Below are 8,713 nucleotides of genomic sequence, written 5' to 3'. Positions count from 1 at the left end.
CGTGTTAAGAAATAATATTAATTTAGGATAGGTCTAGGATACTCTAATCTTAGTTTACAGAAGATAGATGAAAGATTTGTAATGTTATAGAATCTGAGGGATAAGGTCCTCTTAAGAGAAAGGATCGAGCATATGTTTCTAAACAAATAACATGTGGTGGATTAGACTGGGAGATTCTGAGAACCTTTGGACGTGATCCCACTCTAAGGCGTCACTAATGCTTGGAAGAAAGACGGTTGATGACCAATGATGGATCGGAAAAGAACTAGGACCGCCCTGCGTCTCCTTCCCCCCTTCATCGGAGGTATGACAGATGCATAGGATATAAGAACAGGAAAAAAGGAAAAGAGTAGGTTCCTGTTAGTTCTTATGGTGGCCTTATTACGTCTTATTAGGCCTTATGATAGTATTATTACGTCTTATGTCTTAAGTCCTTTTATGTCTTCTTATGTCTTATGTATTACGTCTTTTTATGTCTTATGTTTACGTTTTTCTAAGTTCAACCCAGTAACTCCTATAATCAAAAGAAGTGTGAGATATATCTCATATTAACCGTTTGAGTCCCAGACGGTATTGAAAAAACACTATCGAAGAATCCCAAACGGCGCGATCGCGCTTTCCCTATATATGTACGAAAATACCGAAGTAGCGCGATAGCGCTTGTTTAATTTGATGTCGAAAAATACCAAGCGACGCAATAGCGCTTCTTGTGTGTGATAGGTAACGTGATTCTCGTGTTTTTTTTTCATCGCTCCGTCACTTTTATTGCAGTTTGCGAAGTGATCGGACGTATTATTCCGTATTCTTCAGTTAATAATTCTTTTCATTATTAATAATTGTGTGTTTTAAAATGATTAGACGAAGCAATGCACAAAGTAAGTAAAAAATTAATCTCGATTTACTATTTAACTTTTCTAAATTTGGTGCATCCCTAAATAGGTATAATGAATCGAAAAAGAAAATCTGTAAGCACAAACACAAATCCATGTGATCATATGATCACAAACGATAATATTATCGTCGACGATGACGATTGCATTGTTCCGGTAAAGCGCATAAGACAACGAATTCTGAGTAGTTCAGAGGATAGCGATACTGATTTATCGCATCAAAGTTCATTCAAGTTCAGTCTACCAGTTGCTGAAGACGTTTCGAATCAACATGATTCTCTGGAGCCTAGCGAAGAATCTGATTCGCGATCTAATTTCTCCAGCCAGAGTAAACCGATTGAATTTTTCGAACTATTCTTTGATTCGACACTGTGGGAATTAATAGTTCAAGAAACGAATAATCACATTGTTTTATAAAAGAAAAAAAATTTGGATTAGAAAAGTTGCCAGGCCGTAATTTGCGACAATGCGTCGTCTGTAGCACCAAAAATGTAATAAAAAGATCGCATTTAATTTGCGCGCAATGTAAAAAAGGAATTCATCCAGTATGTTTTAATAAACACCAATGTTACAAATCATAATGTATTTAAATTGTTTATTACTAAATATTTCAAGTTTGTTCGACAAAAATTATAAAAAAAAATACACTAAAATAAAAATTTATATTTTGTAATGTATTATTGCATTATTATAGTACTATTTCACCTATTGTAAAATGTACTATTTACGTTAAAAGGAACTGTGATCTACTTGCGTCAGTAAGTCTGAGCGCTCGACTTCGACAATACGTAACGCACCGTCAGTTGTCCACAATGCTCGAAATGTGCTGGGTTTTCTCGACATAAAATCTGAACAGCGCGATCGCGCTGCTTGGGATTCAAACGGTTAACATAATAAATAAAAAAAGAGTTCATTTTACTATAAAATCGATTGATTGAACATTTGAAACCTTTATCTATCTTAATAGTACTGCATTCAGTGAAATATCCGCAAGTTTAAACAATATTTTATTGCAATTATTCAATCTAAAATGCACACACAAAATAACGTATAAAAAGTAACCGACCATTACTTATAATGAGGTAAATATAACCACTTGCTACTTTACCCGATTGTTATACGAATTCCAACGTTTTCACAGAATATGATTCAGAAGCATTGATTTGTATATTAATGCAAAACTGATTTCTTCTCTTCCTGTATGTTTTGATATTCCCAACAACATAAACTTCCCTTAAATTTTGATAATAATGTTATAATAGATAGTTGTGAACCATTATAAATTTTACTCCTCTATTATTTAACGACCCTTGACTAATAGAATTTTTCATTATTTTCATTCCACAATTATCTAAAATAAACTAACCGAAAATCCAAATGCTAGTAATGGATGTTCGGGAAAACTTTTAAAACCTTAATAAACGTATCTGATTTAATCCTTTTATTATCTATATATTTACTCCTATAAGTAATATAATACTGTAGGATTCGTGAAAAAATTGGGCCGTTGGACCGACTGGACCGGGACTCGAACCCGGATCTTCCGCTTTCCGGGCGACTGCTCTTTAACCAATTGAGCTATCCAGGGCCCACCGTCCAATCTCCTCACGAATGCCTATTTAAATGTTTGGCTTGGAGGTGCTCGCATCCCACAATACCATAATATTCCACAATAGATATAATCAATTAGAAAATAATTTTAATACGAATAATTAAATGTTTATAATAACATAGATATGTACGTTGTTAATTAATTAGGTTTTAATTTATAAATAAGGTAAATAAATCGACAAAGTTAAAGTCAAAGGACAATTCATTTTATCGTTAAATTAATATAGGCAATTTCGTTAAACGATATTAGGGAAAATGACGACTGTACGATAAAAGGTTCATATATTAAGTTTTTAAGTCAATATCAACTTTCACGATATATGTATTCCTTTTATTGTCTTGAATAAAAAAGAGAAAAATATTGACAGGTTACATGTACAGCATTTCGTCATATTATTTTGCGGAAACACGTTTCTACGTAATCGGAGGTGAATAGAGAGTAGTTGATACTTCTTTCCATCCGGGGAACAAACACGGTAAGATTTATACGGTTGATTTATGAAGTTTAGAGTGTGAAAGGTAACGAATACTTCCGAACAAGAAAGAAAGTTGAACAATTTTAAACGTTTATACCTCATAAGAGACATTTGCTAAAACCTTAACGTTCTCGTGAATATATAAATATTCACTTATTTATTAAACATTTTTACCCTATTGTTAGCTCGAGAAAAGATCTTAAGAGTTGATTTCGAAGAATAATTATCCGAGAACAAGTCCTCTTTCGTTCTGTTTATCGATAGATATATATAGATTTCTCATCAAGCAACGAAAGTAATGAAATCATTCGAATGATCTCAGACGAATAAAATAATGAAAATTAGAATTTGTAAAATAAATATATCAATGAGCATTATAAACAATTGATTAACATACAGAGTGAACATATCCAGAAAATTGAATATTTTCGTTATTTATCGAATCCTGTTCAATGTAATTTTGTTTAATCCTTTCTGTTACCAACAATAGATAAAATCATTTATCATCGTACACAATCCTTGTATTTCACCAATTCAGTTAGTCGTTAATATTAGATATTGATTTGTTACATCTTGTATAAGTTGCTTTTTTCCCTATTGTTACATTCGATGGTATAATATGTTTAGTCAGTTTCAGTCAGATCAAGCTGCGAGGCGCCTTTATAAAGTAAGTAATCTAGAGAAATTTGAGAACGATGATTAATGATGAAGCAGGATAAATAGTTAAAATAATAGAAAAGAAATTAATTAGAGTAAGAGATTGTTCTGAATGTTAGTACCTAAAAAACAACGTATTAGAATAATAAGGTTTGTAATTTACACGTTTCAACGATGTGATGTTACCTTAATCAGAGTTCGTACTAATGGTAGACAAATAATATGCGATAAATGTCAACGGATGTATAAAAACTTATATGAGCTAATTTACTTACTAATTCACCTTTACTTTTATTTAATAATTTTTTTGAAGATCTTAAGATTGGGAAATTCGAACCTAATAATCAGTATTGCTAAAACTAGATACTAACTGCAGATTTTTTAACTAAAACTAAAGTACACGATTCGGCAAAAGAATTATAATAAGTATAAATATTAACTTACTAATTTAGTGTATGGTTCAACCAAGAGAATATATATCTGTCCATTTCTATTATGGAATCATTACTTCAGAACTATTCCAATACTTACTTTCTAGTGCATGTACTCCTTCGCGTAGCAAATACAATTTCAAATGCCACAGGATTTTTTCACCGACATGAGTAAAGCTGATTGATTTGAGGATTTTTGTGAGTATTTGTATTTTTGGACTTTAGATTTGAATAACGTAAAGCTTTTAAGTTTTTTAACGGAGTTTGTTAATAAAAGAAGTGAAAGTCTTTCAGATACGTAAGAAATCAATTCTTAAATAATAAATATTAAAAATATGTTAAACTTGTGTGTTGGCTAGAATTTGTTGTGTAAAATATTTCAAAGATACCATGAATGTGAGAGAGTGTATAGGTATGATGAATGGAAATATGTTGAACATAAATATACACATATAGATAGCCAGATCAATATACAGGAAATATAACAGCATAAACGCGAAATACTATGAGATGACTTTAAGATATCAAAACGAGAACAAAAAGTTTATATGAGCATATGTCCTATTTGACCTCGTTTCGGAGTTATAGTGAATTGGAGTTTGGATTAACTGATTGCACTTACATTCATAAGAGGTGTTCAAAATGACTTCCTTATACCTATGCACAAACTTGCAGTTGTTTTACAAGCGATTGCCTTACTCTCTGTCCATATTTTCAAACAATTGCTCTGATATACCGGAAATTTTTGTTAAATCCTTTCACGAAGTATTTCCGCATTGTCTATAGGTTTTTTTTCATAGAGAATGTTTTTTAAATAGCCTCTCGAGTGAAAATCCAGCAGATTCAAATCGGATAAACGAACAGGTCGGGTAGCAAGACCATCATCATCTAATCTTCTTGTTTGGAGATAGTTTGTTTAAAAATTGTATAGGTAGTCGGTAAAAATGCAGCAGTGCTTCATCATGCATTAACTGTACACGTTGTTCGACATCCAGTTTAACGTCCTATTTTCGCTTTTTGTAATAATCATTGAGATAGAAACACCACGTATAATTCGATGTAACTCCGAAACAAATTCAAATAAAAGATATATTTACAGGAATTTTTATTTTTGTTTTAATGCGCCGAAGTCATTCGTATAATATTTTCCACTTATTTTGTTACGTATTCTGTATTGATGGAGAAATACATAGACAAACACGGACGGAGTGAGTGTGAGAGAAAAAGGAATAACATTACGATCTCAAAAAAGATTCAATATTATAAAATTAAAATTATTAGATAGAAACCAAATTGTATTATTGGTTTTCTTTACAATTAAATATATAATTGCAATCCTTTACAAAAAATATATAATTGCAATCCTTTGACATCACTCTTTAACAGTTTGTATCATCTGCAATTAGTGGGAACATTCATCAGCTTTCCATATTAGAATAATTTCTGTTCATTCCTTCGGATTTTTTGTCTATTAGATCTTGTTTCTTAGTATAATAGAAATCTTGTTAAATGTTAAATTATTCCAATTCGTAGACGATAATATTTTTGTGCAACAATTAAATCCAATGTACTTGATAAATACTTCTTATATGAAAAACTAAGTTTATCTAAAGAAGAAACGCAAGTAACAAAAGATAATAAAAATAAGTCAATCAGCCAGAAAATTATATTCTGCATTTGTCAGTTGGTAAATCAAGCAATTGATAAGTCAATGTTCTAGAAAGTATAAAACGGGTAAACAATTAAATCTTTTCTAAAAGTAATAAAAGTATATTTCAGCTTAAAAAAAACGTTTTGTATTCTATTATAATTATTCCCGAACATAATAATCCGCCTATCATTAAGATCCAATCTACTCTCTAATTAACACGCTGTTAGAAGAAAAGGTTAGTGACTTAAAATCTGTATTTTCGTTATCCTTTTTTCTGCTTCATTAAATTCTAACTTATTTTCCAATGTTATCATCTTCTATTATATTTCATCGATCCGTGACACGTATTCCACTATTCAGTATCAAGTTAAAACTTGCAAAATAAGGTTGGTTAACGTAAAGGTCATTTCCTGGTAAAACTTTCACGACCCTAACAGAATCTTATATTACGCCACAAGACGTAACATACTCAAAACTTTAGTTATGTTACGTCTTGCATATAATAACTTCATATCTTTGGTTCCTAATATTATATTTTTCTTGCGAGAATTTTAAAATATTCCACTTAGCGAAATGTTTATGATTCAACCGATGCTTTACGGTATTTATTTAACAACAAATATTTTATCACACCGTTGTTGAGAGCCTAAACTTTTTTAAAAATTCCTGGTCAATCTTACAATCTTCTACTATTTCCTGTTTGCGTTTATTTTCTTTTTATGTTTCAAAATTTTTTGAAAATCCTTTGCTTCGATATTTTTCTGCTGCCACAAGTATTTCTTAGCTTTTAAAACATTCTCTAATTAAATCTATTATAAAATAAATAAATTTATTAAACCAATAGAGAACAAACTATGTCGAGGACGATAAACCTACCCTTAAAAGGCTATAAACCGAACAAATGCATATTTCTTGTCTCAAAGTTTCACTACTGTGAAAGTATCGAAAGAAATGGACCAGCTGACGATTTTTTTTTATATTATATTTTGGAGCATGTCCTAACATAGATATGAACGATTAACGAGAGACAAAGAATTTCAAAAATATTTGAAAATAATGCAAATATATCAAATATCATAGATAAAAAACGTGGCTCATCTATTACCAATGAAGAGATCAATTCATCTCTTTTCTTACAACTCCATTGCAGAAAGTCGAATATCTTTACGCAGTTAGTTATATTTGCGAACTTATTAGAAGCAGTTGATTACTGTTAAATATTATTAGCTTCTTGTTAAAAGCAATCGATTTTAATCGAACGATTGTAACGTAACATCCACATTATTTAAATCATGCTTTGATGATAAAGTTAAATTAGTGTCCAAAGTCAAATTAACTACGTGACTTATTCGAATAATGAAACGAGTATCTATGTTACACATATATAAATCGTAGGGAAAATGGATTAAATAAATTTACAGACTATTTTTTGATAAATCCTTATTTAAACCATTTGTACATTTTATAGATGAAAACACGTTTTTAAAAAATACACTGTTTCATCAAAATTAAAGTAGAAAACAAATTGTAAGATTATTCAACGAATTTGTCGCCGTAGTGATCGCATCAGAATATAAACTTTAAATTTTAGAACTAAAAGAGGATCCGTTAGAGTGACCCCTGTCAGATTCATTTCAAACTTTGCACACTTATAGTAGGTCCATGAAAATATTAATCGTTGTACTTTAAAAAAAAAAACTAGATATTGAATCGTTTTCGGAAAAATGGGGGTAGAAATATCGCAAAAATGATCTCATGTGTCTGATACGTTAGATCGATTCCTCGACAGGGAAAATATTTTTTTTCTGGTCTTTTTTTATGTTTTGTTTTCATTATTGTAAAGTATATTATACAACAAGAAGAAAAATTATAAGGTTGCCAAATGCATTGTTATATATATCGATAAAAAATCATACAAAAAATCTATCGCAGCGAAAGAATTCTTTAAATTATGAAAAGACGATCAAGAGAGAAATGTTAATTTCTTAATAGAATAAAATAATTATGTTGGCAAAATGAAGAAACTTCACACGCTTTTTAATTCAAATGCACCTTTTTTTATTATATCTAAAAAATTAATGTAACGTCCTCTCTCTAGAAAAACAAAAAAAATAAAATTAATTGAGAACATACTTTATAATAACAAAAACAAAAACTTAAAAAGGCCAAAAAAATATTTTCCCTGTCGATGAATCGATCCGACTACATCGGAGAAACGCGCGAAATCATTTTTGCGAAATTTCTATTAGTTTTTTCGAAAACGCTTAAATATTTATTTTTTGTAAATACAATAAATATTCTCATAGACTACAACAAATGTGCAAGGTTTGAAAAAAAATCGGAGGGGTTACTTTTATGGTCCTCTCATAAGAGTATAGCAAAGAAATAGAGAGAACCTTTTTCCTCTTTAAACTAAATACTTACAGAAGTACCTTATTTTATTAAGCCTTGGCCATGTTTACTTCGAAGAAAACTGATCCTCCGCTATATATTAAGTTCACAAGAACTATCGAAGGGAAGGAATTCCAAAAAATATCGAAAAACAGGCTATAATTTAACAGAATCTAGGAATAAATCAGGGTAGCAAATAAAGCCGCGAGAAGAACAGAACTCGTAACAGAAACCGTTCGGCACGCTGATATATGTTGTAACAAAATAACGGAATTCATCGTTAATAGTAAACGAACTCCTGTCTTTTACTCTGTCCTTACAAAATGGAAGCTTGGAAGAGTAAAATTTTATTAATAAGCAGTTTGAGAAGGCGCGTGCATGTGTCCGTGCTTAGTGCGGAAATTGAAGATCCTTACATGACTATACGAATATATACGTACAACATTCCTAAGACAAACAATTCACAAAAGCTACAACACTTGTAGTTATAAAAGTGCATTCCACCAAATATCTCAAACCTTATATCAGTCTGAAATTTCTCGTAATGCAATAAGGCTCCTAACCAATTAGAGTTATGAGTGTTAATCACCGTACCCAATAATATTA

The 8,713-nt window shown here is 30.7% G+C and overlaps 1 long non-coding RNA gene across 1 annotated transcript; it reads left to right on the top strand.

The window, feature by feature from the left end:
• Positions 1–684: 684 nt before the first annotated feature.
• Positions 685–1,033, top strand: LOC122520411. Its single transcript, XR_006304528.1, has 2 exons — positions 685–875; positions 940–1,033. It is a non-coding gene; the product is annotated as an uncharacterized LOC122520411 (long non-coding RNA).
• Positions 1,034–8,713: the final 7,680 nt, after the last annotated feature.

Source organism: Polistes fuscatus, unplaced genomic scaffold (assembly GCF_010416935.1).
Source record: "Polistes fuscatus isolate 324 unplaced genomic scaffold, CU_Pfus_HIC Scaffold33, whole genome shotgun sequence".
NCBI lineage: Eukaryota > Metazoa > Arthropoda > Insecta > Hymenoptera > Vespidae > Polistes > Polistes fuscatus.
This window is presented reverse-complemented; position numbering and strand designations above follow the sequence as displayed.